Here is a 20,038-nt window from a genome sequence, read left to right on the forward strand (position 1 = left end):
GTGACTATTTGGGTTGGGTTATCTACTTGATGGTTATCATACCTATGGTCTATCAGACAATCCATTACTTTTGGTTTTGGGTCAATGCTACCAATTCATTCAGACTATGTGGGTTGGGTTATCTGCTTGATGGTTATCATACCTATGGTTTATCACACCATCCATTACTTTGGTTTTGGGTCAATGCTACCAATTCATTTAGTGTCACTGATATGTTCAAGAGAATTCATCCTTTACAATACCATAAACCTTCATTTTCATGACCGCCATTCCCGAACCTTGTGTCGTCAGTCAAATTCCATCTCTAAAATCACTATACTCGTTTTGTGTCGTTGATGTGGGATACATCAAGGCCCTCATGCGATGAGTTGCTTCTTGTCGACATCAGCACATTATCCAAGAAGTTGACTTAGAAACACCCATTCAGTACCTTGAAGCTTGCATGCATCAACGACATGTTTCTCGCTTCCAGCGATAGGCATACATCAATGGCCTTTGACCGAAAGACTTTGTATGGTGTTTGACATCAAATCATGTATTCACACCATGCATAATGTACTACAGTACCTTGAGGATCATTATCATTATCGATGATTTCTCTCGCATCTCTTAATAGCTTACATCATTAGCTGGTAATCAGATGGTGTCTTCCCATGTTCGACTTCAGATCACATATTCACATGGTTAGACTCATACTTGAGCGAATGGTTGAACAAGATTGAAGACCCCATATCTAGTTTCATCCATTCGAGATCCGATTTCAGGATTACTAAATCATATGTACAAGGGCTTTACATTGATGGTCATTTCAATCATGGGTCTATATTTGTAGACGATTGTTTATGTACATGTAATGAAAGTTTAAAAGTTGAGCATGGGTATGCCTTCCCTGAGCAATTCATGTAAAATAAAATATCATGATATATGTATTGTAATTAATGCAAGTCACCTTCCACTTTGATACCTCCTCATCACATCGTAAAGTATTTCATTCGACATTGGCTTTAGGAGGCAGCTGTTACAGATCCATTTGGGCACATCAAATCCCAACATTGATATCAATGTTTTAGGGCTCTTCAAACCCTAATTTCAGTTGTTTCATGCCCAAAACAAGTCACCCCTTTGAATGCCTCCTTCCCAGAAAGTTTCATGAATTGAAGACATCCAGAAATAGCCTCTAAAGGGACCGGCGTAGGTAAGCCCTTATGAAGGTGCACTGCAGAGCAGTTAAGTCTACTGCCAAGGTGCTCTGTAGAGCACTTAGGCTTCCTTTCACCTGTGCTGGGTGAGAATGGGTGAAATTCACATAGGGTTTGGGGAATATTCTTATCTTTTGGAGTCATATAGAACTTTCCCTCACTTCTCAACTCCTATGAGCTCGAAAATGGATGAGGAATGAGTTAAGGTGCATCATATCCTCTCATCCCTTCCTCCATGGAACTAATTCTAAGTATGGAAGGCCATTCAATGCCACCATTTGTGACAACCTTTTTCATCTTCCTATAAATTGACCACTCATCTAAGTGATCAGGGGATGGACTATGTTGAATTGTAAGGAGATAATGCTCCTATGAGATTTGGCTTTGAAACAAGTATTATGATGCTACAAGTTTTTCATGCTTTTGATGTGATGTGGATGGGATCCAAGCTCGAGGAATGGCTTTGAATCAAACACCAATGGTTGTATTTCCTTCTTCTATCTAATAAAGTGTTTGAACCTTTTTCCCATATGTTTGTATTGTTTTATAATGCTTATGTGTGTGAATTGTATCTGATTCCTTTCACTTATATTCAAGAGATCATATGTTTTGATCGGTTTTTGTCTTCTATTGTGTTTACAAGGTACCTCTCAAGTGGATTAAGTATGGGCAGGAGCGATGGAATCGATACAAGTGAGACGAGAGGAAAGCATAACTATAGGTAGGCCTTCTATCTTCTCATCTTATCTATTGCATATAGGAAAAGTCTAAAACACTTTAAAAATTTGTTCTAGATACAACTACTTATATAGGGAATTAGTATTTATTCGTAGATACTAAATTCTCCAAAACATTATTACAACCACTATCTAACAGCGACACATTATTAGAAGGTTCATGCATGATATGGCAAGCTAGGAACATTGATTTAGTACTATTTGTAGTGACATTAGTTCTCTAGTTTCCTTAATTAGCTATCCTTCATCCGAATTTAAACAGGAACGTAAAAAATTAAAGATATAACCATAAATACGAAGATGTAGCAGAAATAACACTTCATTTCATTAATATCAAATATTGAAATATGCTTACAAACAGAATGGAAATAAGACTACCTTAGACGATTGTAGTTTATCTTTTAGAAGAGATGGGGCGGTTACATGCCTTTGAACTATGTTACAATGAGGCTTGGCGGCCTATTTATTATTGAGAAAAAATGGAAAACCATAAACATCCAAAAACCTAACCCTAGGAGATAAAGCACCAAAACTTTAGGCCTCGTTTAGGTAAATTGGTACATCAACTTCACGGGGTCATAACTTTGGCATACAATCGCCGTTTGATGTGCACAAAACCTCGTTAGAAATATCTATCCAAGGAATACAACTTCCAATCGACCAACACTTGTCAATTGTACTTGTTGTCCCTAATTTTCCCTAAAAACATTGTTTAGGGCCTCAAAATGCCTCTGGAAGTTCATGACCCAAAAAACTACCAAAAATAGTCGATTGTGCTACAATTAAGGAAATTGAAAAATTGAAAGCGACAGTGGTGGGGTCCCAGTGGAATAGGTGGGTGGCCAACAACATCCACCTGGATCAATTCTCTTCCTACAATCATTGGCATAGTGACCAAATTTATTACAGTAATAACATCTCACTTTTGATTTGTCAACTCTTTGATTATTGTTGAAGCTTTTGTTGTTGCTTCCACATTCACGTTTATGCTCTTCTCAACCATCTCTCTAACCACCATGTCTCTAGCCATGTCCTATGCCTCTCGGTCTACTTCTACCTCGACCTCTCTCTCTTGAAATAGAAACCTGATTTATGGAAGTGGTTTCTAAAGTGGAATCCTTATTTCTATCTATCCTTGCCTCATGTGATAGAAGTGATCCCATCGTCTCATCAACTGTCAATGATTTCAAACCCTTAGCTTCTTCTATAGTTTCTACCACAACATCAAATTTGGTAGACATAATCCAAACTAGACATAATCCCAAACATCATGAACCTGCAACATGGTCAACATATTAATAACCCACACATCATAATCCTTCCTTGTAAACAGTGGAGACTGGAACTGGAAATTTGAGAAAACCATCTTTCTTAAAAAAATTCCCTTATAAAACTCTAAATCTACTAGAAAAATTTATAAGCCCTTTTCAATAAATTCCTCTTAGAAAAACTTTAATATACCTTTTTAAAAAACCTTTTAAATAAAGACTATATTAAAATCTTTTCCAATACTTTAGTTTTCAAAAAACAACTTTATAACTCTTTTTTAATAAGCCCGAGTATTTGTTTTTTATTAAAAAACATCAAAAAAAAAAAAAAACACTTTTACAAACTTGAGCGACCCACGTGACATGCATTAACACCTTTAATGTTTGAACTTTTTAATCTCACCACCCACGTGACATACAAAACCTTTAATGTTTTAACCGGTTGTGATAACCCACATGACTCTTTTCGAGCGTTTAAAAACTGACTCGTGTTTATCAGGGACTGTGATAAATAGGGAGAAGACGCGTATACTTTTCTTTAACTGTAAAGACTGCATCCAAATTCATCTTACAATTTTTTTTTCCGTTCCATCATGATAAATTTCCTGTTAAATATTTGGGGATCCCATTGGTTTTATATCTTAAAAGGAGATCCTAGTGGAAATATTTAATCGTAAATTTGTTAAACAAGATTCAAAATTGGACCTTTACAACCCTTAATTTCGAAGGAATATTAGTTCTCATTAAGGCAGTCTTACAAACAATTCTTGTATATCAGATTGTGGCTATGCCTCTTCCAAAAACTGTTGCAGCTAAACTCTGATATTTATGGACTGATGTTTTATGGTAAGGAGCCAAAAAGGCTAGGCGATGGTCATGACATCGCTGGGAGAAGCTTATTTTAACGCAACGTTTAGGTGGCCTAAGTTTACAAGATCCTGAAATCACGAATACTACTTTTGGCGCTAAGGTTGGGTGGCAATGGATAAAAGGAGGGGACCAAATTTTGATATAAATTTTGTTAAGGAAATATGTCACTTTACATACATGGTAAGATATGCTTCATTATGATAAAAAATATTCTAGGTTCTAGCTTATGGTTTTGGGCGAACATCAATGGGATATTGATACAAAATTATGTGTTATGGGATATTAAGTCAAGAGAGCTGGCATGTTTTTGGGATGAAGCATGGAAACAAATGCCAAGGTTGAAGGATGATCCTACTCTTAGACAAATGAAAATACTCTTGAAACATATGGGTTTTACGAAAGGAATAGAGTATTGGCAAGGAGATGGGGATAGTAATTTTGGAGATCTTGGAAACAAAAGAAAGCTTGGGCCAAATTTCTAAAGAGTCTCCCTTGGGAAATATTGCATAAGGATTTGTCACAAAGGATGATCAGATCCTAAAATGATTCTAAAATATTGAGATGGGGAACTCTTTCTATAGGCCCTTCACAGTTACTCGATTATTGTGGTGCATAACAAATTGGACAAGGCGTCGTTGTGGAAGTCTATATATATTGATGTAGGTTGGCCAAAAAAATCTATCTTCTTATGGTTAATTGCATGGAACCATCTTTTGGCATGGGAAAGGATTCATAAGAAGGTTGTGGAAGGGCCTTCAATTTGTTATCTATGTGGTAAATAAGAGGAATCATTTAATCATTTATTTATTTCATGTATTTATGCAATAAAAGTCTGGAAACTCCTTCCTATAATTTTTATCAACTTCTATGAACCTACTGAGATCACTCACGAAACAATGATTCAAAGGTTCATAAGTCGTTTCAAGAATCCAATTATTAAGAGAGCTAGGAACTTTACATTGGGATTAATCTTGTGGAATCCGTGGAAGGAGTGTAATCACTGAATCATCACGGATAAGAAGAGAAATCCAATAAATATTGGATCAAATCTTCTCAAACATTTGAGAAACCCTCTTGATCATACCCTGGACATCAAAAGATCGGGAGTTTGAAGTCATGGATGCTTCTATGCTTCAAATTTAAGCCTACATAAAATAATGGTAACCAGAAAACCTACAAGGATCCTGACTAAACAAGGATCCTCCCATGCATTTTACTTAATTAAACTTTGATGTGGATTCTAAAGGAAATCCAAGTATTGCAGGGTTTGGAGGTATTTTCTAGCATGATAAACTAAATCCCTTGAGAATCTATGCGATGTATTGCAGGGTGGACAATAACAATTATTCTAAGTTCATGGCTCTTGAAACAAAACTTCAGATTTCTCTCAGAGAAGGATACAAGTTATTACAGATCATAGGAGATTCCTTAGTGGTGGTTAATTGTGTACAAATAATTATCAATGGACATACAATTTCTAAAGTTGTGCTTGATGGCGACCAAAAGGAATCGCATCAAATATTTCCTATCTCTTGAGAGGTTATGATTACATACTAAATGGGACGGGAATGGAGTTGCAGACCAAAAACATGGGTCATTCTTCTCCAAATACTCATATTGATCTACCTTGGCCTCTATAGGATAGAATGGAAGTTACAAAAAGATTAAATGTATTATTTGCAAAAGATTATGGACATCGCAATGTGGATACATCTATATAGAGTGTATAATTTCTTATTAAGTCTCCCAATATGTTTCAATTTTTTTATGGTTCAAGTATTTCTAGGTTAACAAATTCATGGTGGATATAGGACACATGAATGACGAGCTTCCTAGATACATGCATGGCATATGATGATTGGGATTTTCTTTATCCGTATATTATGTTGCAATAGGGGATTAATACTCTCATGGGTTTCATGAAAGTTCGAAAAGATTAGCTAGATTTTCCAACTATCCCTCTCTTCATGCAAGGTGGCATAATGAATAGTAATGAGGGTCAAACAACCCAATTATGGTCTTGTAATTTTAAATGTGGGAAGGTTGATGTTTTCAGTACCCACAAATAATATTTTGTATGTGCACTCTACCTTATTGTAGCAATGGATAAGTTTGTGGAAGCTTTCAGAGGTTAGGTTATGGAGTACAGGAGTAGACCTCGTGAGACACGCATTAACGATGAGAGGGATTGTGAGAGGAATTTTTTCATTAAGAATGGTGTCACACACACTACTTTTCATTCCATGGGCTTGTAGTTGTATGGTAAAAACTTTCCTTTCTTTCCACATTCATCATAGTACATCGTTTATAAATACCACAAATGGGTAAATGCATGGTCGAAGCATGATAGTTCTGAAGGTGATGGTGCAATCGAAACTATAGTAATCTCTTTCTCCTACTTTGTCATTTTATACACTTGTGTTTGGGGTAGTCTGTTGGTGACCTCGAGAAGCTTTCTAGGCCATCCTTTGTTTGAGAGACTATGCTTTGTGGTCACTCACACTTCTATTTCCAGCTCATTTGGAGAGGGTCAATGCTTTCCATATTATTTCTACATAATACGACTTTTGGTCCAGTCTTTGAAGTCATCGTTATACTCTCTACTTTGGTGCTTCAAGGCATCGATTCCATAGGTATATAATTCAACTTTCCAGTTCTAGTTTGTGGAGTTTGGTACCTGTTGAGATTTTCTGTTAATTAAATTTGGAAAAAATCTCCTTAATGTGACAACAATAGGATTTGTTGCTAAATTAACTCCATTTATTCCTGAGGAGGAGTTATTGCATCCTATATTTGTTGTGAGAGAATTTATGATTCAGTTTTCTACTCCCAGCTATAAAAATGTAAGCCAGTAGAGGATATGTGTGATGAGAAGGTGTGAGGAATTATGTTGTTGTAATCTCCTGTTGAGTAATAAGATTGTTGATGCCTCTGTTTGGTGGATGTAGCCCAGATTGGTTGGGTGAACCATGTTAAAATCTCTGTGTTTTTTTTATGGTTGAATGTTGTGTGTCTTATTTGTTTTAAATTTCTGTTGTGTTAACCCTAACACTTGGTATTAGAGCGTTGTGTACGCTGCCTGCTTACTGAGTATATGCTGTGTGGAGAGGAGCACTGTGAACTGAGATCGCTAGACCTGCGAATGTGTTGAGCAAACTGGACTCCGCTCAGCTCAACTAAAGCGGTTGGCTCAGCTCGGTGGCTTATGAAAATCGTGGTGATCCACTGGGAATAATTCACTGCAAGGACCAACTCCATAACACGTGAGCTAGAAATTGAACTACGTGGCCAGATTAACTTGCAGATCACGTCAACTGCTGGAGGTTGGAATTGCGTGGCTGTGGCTATTGATTGTCCACGCAGATCTATGCAAAGACCAGAGCTATGCAAAGCATTGTTAACCAGTGAATTTGGAGCGGTGAAAGGTACCGGCATGGTGTCTTCAAGTTTTTTGTTTCCTTTGACATCAATTGTTGAAATGTTGTTGAACTGAATCATGAACTGTTGACATCGCTTATTGAAATGCCGTTGAACTGAATCATGAACTGTTTGACATCGCTTATTAAACTATCGTTGAATTGTTGAAATGATTTGGAACGTTTTTTTGAAATTGGTCTTTAAAAAAAAACAAAAACGATTTCAAATGGGTCGCCTTTGTACATTAAATCAAAAGGTCGATTTGAAGTTTTTATAAAGTTATTATGAAATGCCTTTTTTACAAATCAAAAGAAACGATTTGTATGATTTGTATTATATATGATATTATATTTATATCATATTTCGTTTTTTAAATGGTAATATGCCATGATATTATAAGGCAAAGGCATTTTATTGGTGAAGGTTTTTTTTTTTAAATAAAAACTTCATTTATTAAAAGTTGCAATTGGAGATTTTGTGTGACACAACATGGCAAAAAATCAAAGTGCTCGATTTGAGATCGAGAATTTCAATGGAAAAAACAACTTCGAGATCTGGAAAGTAAAGATGTGTAATTTACTCATGCAACAAGGTGTGGCGAAGGCACTATTGGGAAAAGCTAAATAGCCTTACACCATGACAAATGATGAATGGAGTGACTTGGATGAAAGAGCACTGAGCGACATTCGACTTTGTTTGGCGGATGATGTTTTGTTCTGAAGCAACAGTTATATAGCTTGTGCATGAAGGAAGGTACGACGATAACTGATCATCTGAATACCTTTAATACTATCTGGTGCAGTTAGAAAGTATAGAAGTAAAATTTGAATCAAAAGATAAAGCTATAACTTTATTATGCTCGTTGCCCGAGTCATGGGATCATTTTGTTACTTCTATAAGTCTTAGTTCATCAGAAACCCTTAAATTTGATGATGTTGTTGGAGCTCTATTGTCCGAAGAAACAAGGAAGAGGTCAAATTTAGAAACATCTACATCAGAAGCAATGATGGTCATAGGTCGTTCTAAAGAAATACGCTTCAGTAAGCACAACAACTCGCGTTCAAAATCGAAAGGGAAGTAGAGTAAGGTAAAGTGCTGGTTTTGTGGCAAATCAGGACATTTGAAGAAGGACTGTTGGAAGAGACAGCAAACATCCAAAGAAGACTCTTTGACAGAGAAGAAAGAAGCAAACACGACAGATACAGGTTCGGCATCCATTTCAGGTATGAGTGATAAAGTGTTATGAGTTAGTTTGTCTAATCATGATCAACATTGGCTATTAGATTCTAGTGCATCAAATCACATGTGCATTCATAGAGAATGGTTTAAAAATTATAAATCAATCAATGATGGAGTAGCTTACATGAGAAATGATGTCACATGTAACATTGTGGGAATTAGTAGTATCCAGATTAAAATGTTTGATGGGACAAATAAAATTCTAACTGATGTAAGACATGTCCCTGAACTAAGAAAAAACCTCATTTCACTAGGAGTACTAGACACTATTGGATATAAAACCTTTATTCAAGGTGGATTAATGAAAGTTTATAAAGGAATTTTACTAGTAATGAAAGCAAAGAAGGTTGGAAATCTTTTTTAGTTAGAAGGAAGAACAGAGTCAGATCGTGCTTCTACAGTATCTCAAAACGACAGTAATTCTATTCATTTATGGCATCAAAGGTTGGGCCATATGAGCGAAAGAGGTTTAAAGATTTTATCTGATCGTAAGTTACTTCCAAGTTTAAAGTCTGTTAAGTTAGATTTCTGAAAACATTGTATATATGGGAAACAAAGCAAGCAGAAGTTTAAAGCTGGAAAACATACTAGTAAGGGAATCCTTGATTATATCCATTCTGATGTTTGGGGTCCATCTCCTCCAACCTCATATGGAAGATCGTCATATTTTGTATCCTTTATTGATGATTTCTCTAGAAAATTGTGGGTCTACATGTTAAAGAAGAATTCTGATGTATCTACAGTTTTCAAAAAGTTTAGAGCATTAGTTGAAAACATCACTGGAAGAACCATTAAATGTTTAAGAACTGAAAATGGTGGTGAGTCTACTTCAAAGGAATTTTATAATTATTGCAAGGACGTTGGGATCAAAAGACATAAAACCATTGTATATACTCCTCAGCAAAATGGAGTTGCTGAACGCATGAACAAGACTCTTTTAGAGAGAGCAAGAAGTATGCTTAGTAACGCCAATTTGCAAAAGGAATTGTGGACAAAAGCGGTTTCTATAGCTTGTTATTTGATAAATCGATGACCATCAACTCCAATAGGATGAAAAATCCCTCAAGATGTATGGAAAGGTCATCCTTGTGATTATTCTAAACTGAAAGTTTTTGGTTGTGATGCATATGCTCTAGTTCCGAAACATCAGCGTTCTAAATTAGATCCTAAATCAAAAAGATATATCTTTGTTGGATATGGTGATGGGACTAAGGGATACAGATTGTGGGATCCTACTACTCACAAGATCATCATTAACAGAGATGTTAAATTTAATGAATCTTCACTTGAAAATCCAGATGTAGATGATAAATTGAAACAGGATAATGTATCTAAGCTTCAACACATTCAGTTTGAAACCAGTTCAAATACTGATGATAGTCAAGATGAACAAGTTTCAGATGCAGATCATGAACAAGTTTCAGATGCAGATCATGAACATGTTTCAGATGCAGATAATGAAGAAGTTCCTACAAGTAATAATCAACAAATTGTGGAAGTACCAGAAACATCTTTAAGGAGGTCCACAAGAATAAAATGTCTTCCTAAAAGGTATGATGATTATGTTACTTCAATTGCTTTAACCGCTAATGATGATGAACCTTTATGCTATCAGGAAGCTGTAGAAGGTTCTAAAAGTGAAAAGTGGAAAGAAGCTATGAAGGACAAGATGATGGCATTAGTCAAGAATGCCACATGGGATTTGGTAGAACTTCCTAAAGACAGAAAAACTGTGGGATGCAAATGGGTTTACAGATTGAAAAAGGGTGTTGATGATACAGAGGACAGGTACAAAGCAAGGTTGGTTGCAAAAGGTTTTTCTCAGAAAGCAGGCATTGATTTTCATGAGATATTTTCACTAGTTGTAAAAATTGTTTCAATTCGAATTGTATTAGCATTAGTTGCTTTACTTGATTTAGAATTACAACAACTAGATGTTAAAACTGCATTTTTACATGGATATTTAGATGAGGATATTTACATGGAACAACCGGAAGGGTTTGTTCAAAATCGCAACAAGAAATTTGTCTGCAAACTCAAGAAATCATTGTATGGTCTGAAGCAGTCGCCTCAACAATGGTACAAGAAATTTGATTCTTTCATGATGAGTCAAAACTATATAATAAGTGAATATGATCATTGTTGTTAATTTAAGAAATTAAGTAATGGCATGTTCATTATCTTAGTGTTGTATGTTGACAATATGCTTTTAGCAAGCAAAAGCATAACAGAGATCAACAGGTTAAAGGCTCAGATGGCTAGGACATTTGATATGAAAGATCTAGGAGCAGCAAGACAAATTTTGGGCATGGAGATTTTCAGAGACAGGGCAATGGTAAGCTGTGGCTATCACAACAAAAGTATATTGAGAAAATACTCTTGAGGTTTGGTATGAACAATGTGAAGCCTGTTTTAGTCCCTTTAGCTTCCCACTTTAAGCTTTCTTCAAGTTTATGTCCTAATACAAATGAAGAAAAATAATATATGTCTCAAATTCCATATGCCAATGTAGTAGGTTGTTTGATGCATGCGATGGTTTGTACTCGACCAGATATTTCACATGCAGTTGGGGTTGTCAGCAGGTATATGGAAAATCCAGGAAAAGAACGCTGGTCAGCAGTGAAATGGGTGTTTCGGTATTTGAGAAGCACAAGAGATTACTGTATCACTTATAATAGGAGTAGTAAATTTGTTTGCAGATATTTTGATTCCGATTTTGTAGGTGATTTGGATAAGAGAAGGTCAACATTAGGGTATGTCTTTACTCTTGCAGGTGGAGCTATTAGCTGGATGTCAAAGCTACAGAACATTGTTGCTTTATCTACTACTGAAGCAGAATACATAGCTGCTTCACATGCTTGCAAAGAAGCGATTTGGTTGAAAGGTTTGTTTGGTGAGTTTGGTAGGTTACAGGACAACATCAAGCTATTTTGTGATAGTCAAAGTGCAATTCATTTGCCTAAGAATCCGACCTATCATAGTAAATCAAAGCATATACCTATCAAGTACCATTTTGTAAGACATGTTATCATTGAAAGGGGAGTCTCTCTTGAAAAAGTGCATACAAAGGAAAACTGTGCAGACATGTTCACGAAACCAATTTTGTTAGAGAAGCTACGATGGTGTCTGGCTTCTCTTGGCTTGCAAAAAAGATAAAATAATAATAGAACAGGGTATGAGGCTAATTGTTGTCAAGGTGGAGATTGTTGAGATTTTCTGTTAATTAAATTTGGAAAAAATCTCATGAATGTGACAACAATAGGATTTGTTGCTAAATTAACTCCATTTATTACTGAGGAGGAGTTATTGCATCCTATATTTGTTGTGAGAGAATTTATGATTCAGTTTTCTACTCCCAGCTATAAACATGTAAGCTCGTAGAGGATATGTGTGATGAGAAGGTGTGCAGAATTCTGTTGTTGTAATCTCCTGTTGAGTAATAAGATTGTTGATGCCTCTATTTGGTGGATGTAGCCCAGATTGGTTGAGTGAACCATGTTAAAATATCTGTGTTTTTTTATCGTTGAATGTTGTGTGTCTTATTTGTTTTAAATTTCTGCTGTGTTAACTCTAACAGTACCCAGGTATTTTCTCTATTTGGTTCTAATTTATGTGGGTGTGTTTTGAAATTAGGATTCCTCATCTTCAATGATTATATTGTTTAAATAAAAATAATGTTAAATATTTGTGATCCATGTTAGCCACGAGGTGTAAAATCATAAACAATGATATATGGGGGCCTAAAAAATTCTGGTGCACAAAATAGATATCAATATCTATATGTTGATGGATAATAGGAGTAACTTGTGGACATAGTTGTAATAATACAAGTTCTTACATCTAACCGCACTTGGATTCACATTGTTATGGTGCATGGCCATGTTGACTCTCCATTTGATATGATTATGGATTAGGGAGTAGGTGATATGCCCTGATGCAATGAAGGCATTATTTTTCTTGTCTTTACAACATTAGCAAAGTGTAGTCCAAAACCCTGGACCAACGCTAATCACCCTAAGTAATTCTCGGGAAGATAGATAAATTGTAACTTTGCTAGAGGAAATCATTCAAGTGGTTTGATTCGTAAGAAGTATTAATCATGAATTTATGGTCAAATATAATATGAGCATGTATCAAGTTGCTTTGTTGAATATTCATGCACATGGCATTTAATTTAGCAAATAATATGTAGGTATTTTTGTGTTCCAGTAAAGGGGTCATCGTGTCATTGAGATGCACTGTTGGGATCTATCAACAATGACTGAGACAGTTGCATAATCTATTTTTTTATTTGATGCCACAATGGTATAATCACAAAATTGTGATGGTTCAAGCCCATAGTAGAAAATCAGTGTACTTTAGAACTTGAATGTGTACCTCCATGTTGTAATTAATTGAAGTCTAAGAATGAGTTGTTGTTGGAAACAATGCATATTAGACTATGATGGAGATCAAGTTGACATAGCTGTCATGTTTCCACTACCTCCCATATTTGATGGAATAGACTATGAATTATGGAGCATGTCTATGAAGACCTATTTGAAAGCCCTAGATTGTATATGGTTTGTAGTTTTTACTAGAGATAAAACCACAAAGGATTCAAAAGAAGACGATACAAGATCAATGGATACCATACTAAGAAGCTTATCATATCCTATAAAAGAGAAGGTAGGACACTGATACTCCGCTAAATATATGTAGTAAGGGATAAAAGATATTTATTCAAAATAGGCTAAAAAGGAAGATCCTAGCTTAAAGATTGAGGTAAAAGAGGAAAAAATGAGAGACAAAATAATGACAAGTCATCTTAAAATTAATATTTGAGGACTTGATCAAGCTCCAAACTAAATTTCATCAAAAGGAGAAAAGGTTTAAAGAAGCAATTATCTCCTTGAAGACCCAACTTGAATAAGAAAGAAGAATTGAAGAACTGACCAAATTCCAACTAAAAAGGAAGGAAGAAGAGTGTGAGAAGCATGAAGAAGAAGTCGTATCATTAAGGGTTGAAGTCAACAAGCTCAATAAAAAGTTAAAAATCTTGAAAGAGATAGATAGCATTGTGAGCTACAATAAATCAAGTCCACGTGAACCTTCATGCAAAAATGATGCAAGCACGAAGTCCACAAAGGAGAAATTTGAAGAAAAAATTGAAAGAGGAATCTTTGTGCTCAAAAGGCAAAGTGAAAACTAGAAGTGTGAAGTTGCTAGTCCAAGAAGTTATGCTAATATTCTTAAAAAGACACCTTCCAAGATGAGCAAGAGAAGACTAGACCTCCTCCACTCAAGAACAATTTCATAATATCATCAAGCTATCCAACCCACTAAGTTTCTTGCAAGTTATGACAAAAGGGAAGGAGCGCTGATCCAAAAATACTTTAATTATTCCATGACTTTGCTTCACACTAATTATTTGACAATTTTGCAAACTGAAAAAATCACCTATCATTTTCACTTTCCCCTCTTCTTGACTTGCTTTGCGGGCTCCACAAATATTGTGCCTTCCTCAGCTATAATACCGATTTGTTGGAAAGGCAAAGGAGCCAAAACAAAAATTTCACACACAAAACACACTAATTGCGGCTCTTCTATTGATCACACAAAACTTGATGATTACAATGAACCTGGTGAAGGGTATTTAACCTTTTCAAACTAGTGACTCACATAAAATAACTTGATATTCAACCACACACTAAATTCAACTATGACTTAACTTGACTTGACTCAATGCTTAGTTAATTGACTCTCTAAATTTAGATAAATCTCCATGCAGGAGTTAATTAGCTATTTTAACATAATCTTTGGGATCATATCAATTGGATTTTGAGGGAATCCCTCATCTAATTACAATGGATGAAAACATAGATTTAATGTGACTTATTTCGTTACAATAGGTGGAATTGGTGGTCATGGGCATGCCTAAAACTAAAGCACTTGGACTTGATGGTTTCATGGCTAACTTTTATCAATCATTTTTGTCATAACTAAGAGAGGAGATATATGAAATTGCGGAAGACTCCAAGAAATCATAGACAATATGGAGAGGATTCAATGCCATGTTTATTTCCCTGATACCAAAATAAGATTTCTCTAAGCATACAAAAGGTTTTCTCCCAATAGCTCGATTCAACATGACATATAAAATTACCTCTACGATCGTGATGAAACATTTGAAGCCATTACACACCTAGCTTATTGCGCCTGAACAAATAGGTTTTATAGAAGGAAGGAAAATTATGGATGGAATTTATACAACTCATGAGATTATTCATTCTCTCAATACTACAATAAATCAAGGTATGTTAGTTAAATTGTTTCTATCTAGAGAATATGATTGTTTATGTTAGATCTATTTGATATAGGTGTTACAAGCTTCAGGGTTCTCTTCCCAATGGATTACATGGGTTTATTCACTAATCTCCCCCCTTTCCTTTCAATTTTAATTAATGAGTTTCCATCGTTAGCCTTTCACTCCTCTCGACATTGGAGATAGGGAAACCCTTTATCTCCTTTTCTCCTTCTATTAGTGATGGAAGGATTTGGAATAATGTCAAATAAATCCCACTCAGAAGATCAGCTTAGAGGTCTCTCATTGTTTGGTAAGGATCTCCAACTCATTTACCAATAGGTTGTAGATGATATTTGTTGGTTTTTTCTGCCTACTCTTCACGAAGCTAAAGTAATTCAAAATATTTTTAAGACATTTCCTGAAGCTTCAGGCACTGTGATAAATAGGGAGAAGACTCGTATATTTTTGTTTAACTGTAAAGACTCTGTCCAAATTCATATTACATTTTTTTTGTGTTCCATTGTGATAAATTTCTTGTTAAATATTTGGGGATCACATTGGTTTTATATCCTAAAGGGACATGGTGGTGGAAAGATTTAATCGTAAAGTTGTCAAACAAGATTCAAAATTGGACCTTTAGAGACCTTAATTTTGCAAGAAGATTAGTTCTCACTAAGGTGGTCTTACAAGCCATTCTTGTATATGAGATTGTGGCTAAGCCTCTTCCAAAAATTGTTGCAACTAAATTCTGACCTTAATGGACTTATGTTTTGTGGTAAGGAGCCAAAAAGGCTAAGCAATGTTCATTATTTGGCTGGGAGAAGCTTAGTTTAATGAAACATTCAAGTGGCCTAGGCTTACGAGATCCTGAAATAAATAGTACTACTTTTGGCACTAAGTTTTGGTGGAAATGGATAAAAGGAGGGGATCGAATTTTGATATAAATTTGATTAAGGAAATATGTCATGTTACATACATAGTAAGACAAGATTATTTATGATAAAAATATTCGAGGTTCCAGCTTATGGGTTTGGATGAACATGAGTGGGATATTGATACAAAAGAATGTGTTCTGGAATATTAAGTCAGGAGAGAAGGCATATTTTTGGGATGAATCATGGCAACTGATGCCAAGGTTGAAGGAAGATATTACTCTTAGACAAATGAAACTACTCTTGAAACATATGGATTTTACAAAAGTAACAGATTATTGGCAAGGAGATCGGGATAGTAATCTTTGGAGATCTTGGAAATAAAAGCAAGTTTGGGCCAAATTTCTACAGAGTCTCCCTTGAGAAATATTGCATAAGGAGTTGTCACAAAGGATGATCAGATCCCAATATGATTCTAAAAATATTGATATGGGGAACTCTTTCTACAAGCTCCTTCACATTTAAAGAGGCCTACTCAATTGTTGTGGTGCATAACAGATTGGAGAAGGCTTGGTTGTGGAGGTATATAAATATTGATGTAGGCTGGCCAAAAAATTATATCTTCTTATGGATAATTGCATGGGTAAGGATTCATAAGAAGGGTGTGGAAGGGCCTTCAATTTTTTATCTATTTTTTAAAGAAGAGGAATAATTGAATCATTTATTTATTTCATGCATTTATGCAATAAAAGTCTAGAAACGCCTTCCTATAATTTTTATCAACTTCTAGGAACCCGATGAGATCACTTGGATAACAATGATTGAATGGTTCATAATTCATTTCAAGAATCCAATTATTAAGAGAGCTTGGAAATTTAAATTGAGATTTATCTTGTGGAATCTATGGAAGGAGTGTAACTACTGAATCTTCAGGGATAAGAAGAGAAATACAATAATGGTCAATCAAATCTTGTCAAACATTTGAGAAACCCTCTTGATCATACCTTGGACATCACAATATCGGGAATTTGAAGTCATGGAGGCTCTTATGCTTCTAATTATAAGACTATATAAAATAATGGTATATAGAAAACCCACAGGGATCCTGACTAAACAAGTTGTTGATACATCACTTCTTAGGTCCCCTCCTATGAATTTTATTTAATTAAACAGTGATGTGGATTCTAAAGGAAGTCCAGGTATTTCAGGGTTTGGAGGTATCTTCTAGGATGATAAACTAAATCCCTTGAGAATATATGATAATTGTTGTGGGGTAGAAGGTAAAAATTATGTGGAGTTCATGGCCCTTGAAACAAGACTTCAGATTTCTCTCAAATAAGGATAAAAGTTATTATAGATGGTAAGGGTTTCTTTAATGGTGGTTAATTGTTTACAAAGAATTATCAATAGACATACAATTTCTAAAGTTGTGCTAGATGGCGACCAAAAGGACTAGCGTCAAATATTTTCTAGCTTTTGAGAGGTTATGATTACATTATAGTATTACATACTAAATGGGATGGGAATGGAGTTGCAGACTATCTAGAAAACATAGGTTGTTCTTCTCCAAATATTCATATTGATCTGTATTGGCCTCTACAGAATAGAATGGAAGTTACCCAAAGATTAGATTTATTACTTGCAAAATATTATGGAAATCACAATGTGGATACATCGATATAGAGTGTATAATTATTTATTAAGTCTCCCAATATGTTTCAATTTTGTTATGGTTCAAGCATTTCTAGGTTAACAAATTCATGGTGGATATAGGTCACATGAATAACGAACCTCCTAGATACACATATGGTATGTGATGATTGGGATGTGCTTTGTCCTTATATTGTGTTTCAATGGGGGCTTAATACTCTCCTGGGTTTCATGCAAGTTTGAAAAAATTAGATGCAAAAAAAATATTTTTGGATCCCCTATGGGGGTAAATACACGAAATTAAATAAGATAGGTTTGAAGAGCATGCCAATTTTTCTAACTATCCCTCTCTTCATGCAAGGTTAAATAGTAATGAGGGCCCAACAACAGAATTATGGTCTTGTCATTTTAAATGTGGGAAGGTTGATGTTTTCAGTATCCACAAACAATATATTTCGTATGTGCACTTTACCTTATTGTAGCAATGGAAAAGTTTGTGGGAGCTTGGAGAGGTTAGGTTATGGAGTACAAGAATATACTAGTTGAGACACACATTAACGGTGGGAGGGATTACAAGATGAATGTTTTCATTAAGAAGTGTGTTAGACACACTACTTGTCATTCCATGGTCTTGCAATGGTATGGTAACAACTTTCCTTTCTTTCCTCATTCATCATAGTACTTCATTTATAAATACCACAGATGGTTAAATACATGGTCGAAGTATGATGGTTTTGAAGGTGATGGGGCAATGGAAAATATAGTCGCCTTTTACTCCCACCCTATCATTTTATAAACTTGTGTTTGGGGTATTCTCATGGTGACCTCAAGAAGATTTCTAGGGTATCCTTTGGATGAGAAACTATGCTTTGTGGTCACCCACACTTCTATTTCCAACTCATTTGGACAGGGTCAATGTTTTTCATATTATTTCTACATAATATTGCTTTTGGTCCAGTCTTTGAATTCGTCGTTGTACTCCTTACTTTGGAGCTTCAAGGGACCAATTCCATAGGTATCTCATTCAACCTTCTAGTTCTTCTATGTGGAGTTTTGTACCCAGGTAGTTTCTCTATCTCATTTTAAGTTATTTGGGTGTGTTTGGAAATTAGGGTTCCTCATCTAAAATGGTTATATTTCTTAAATAAAAATAATGTTAAATATTTGTGATTCATGTTAGCCACGAGGTATAAAATCATAAACAATGATATATGGTCAGTCTCAAAAATTCTGGTACACAATATAGAGATTAATATTTATACTTTGATGGATAATAGGAGTAACTTGTGGAAGAAGTTGTAATAATACAAGTTCTTATATCTATCCACACCTTGATTCACATTGTTCTCGTTCATGGCTATGTTGACTCTCCATTTGATATGATTATGGATTAGGAAGTAGGTGATATGTGCTAATGCAATGAAGGAATTCTTTTTCTTGTCTTGGAAAAATTAGCAAAGAGTAATTCAAAACCCTGGACCAACACAAATCACCCTAAGTAATTCTCATGAAGATGGCTACATTATACTTTTTCCTAAGGAAATCATTCAAGTGGTTTGATTTGTAAGAATTATTAATCATCAATTTATGGTCCATAGAGTGTGATCATGTATCAAGTTGTTTTGTTGAATATTCATGAACATGGAATCCAATTGAGAAAATAATATGTATGTGTTTTTTTGTTCTAGTATAGGGGTCACCATTTCATTGAGATGTGGCTTTGGGATCAATCAAAAATGACTGAGACAATTGCATAATCAAATTTTATAAATTTTATTTTGTCTATATCGATGTTTTGATTTTTGATTTGATGCCACAATGGTATAATCACAAAATTGTGATGGTTCAAGCTCATAGTAGAAAGACAGTGTGCTTTAGAACTTGAATGTGTACCTCCATGTTGGAGCTAATTGAAGTCTAAGATTGAGTTTTTATCGAACACAATGTGTATTAGAAGTAGAGAATACACCTATGTGTAAAATCCTCCTATGTAATGCATTATGAAACTATTTGAGTGTGATTTGTATTATAAGTAGAGAATACACCTATGAGTAAAATCCTCCTATGTAATGCATTATGAAACTATTTGAGTGTGATTTGAGTGCAACATGGTGACCATGTTGTGTATTGAGATCTAAGCTATAAGGTAATGGTGGGATTGTTCTAAATTTTAGTAATAGTGTGTTTTGGGTTGACCCTAAATATATTTATATATTTTGAAGTTTGAGTGAGATGCATCAATCAATTCTTGTCGTCACCTAGTTGGTGTGCAAGTGTAGAGTAGTGTGAATGACAACCTAGGTTATGTTCAAGATTTTGGGTAGTTCTAGACTAAGTTTGATGATGATGCAGTGAGACAACAGTTGATGGGAAGCAATGGTTTAGTAAGAGGAGCCCTGGTATGGGAGCCCAAAAATTCTTATCCTTATCTTCAAACTGTAAGGGTGGAAGGGTGGTGCTAGGCAAGGAAGTTGTAGCTTCCTTCAGAAAAAAATAAAAT

Source organism: Pinus tabuliformis, chromosome 7 (assembly GCF_031772625.1).
Source record: "Pinus tabuliformis cultivar Carrire ecotype Pingquan chromosome 7, CPIR1, whole genome shotgun sequence".
Taxonomy (NCBI): domain Eukaryota; kingdom Viridiplantae; phylum Streptophyta; class Pinopsida; order Pinales; family Pinaceae; genus Pinus; species Pinus tabuliformis.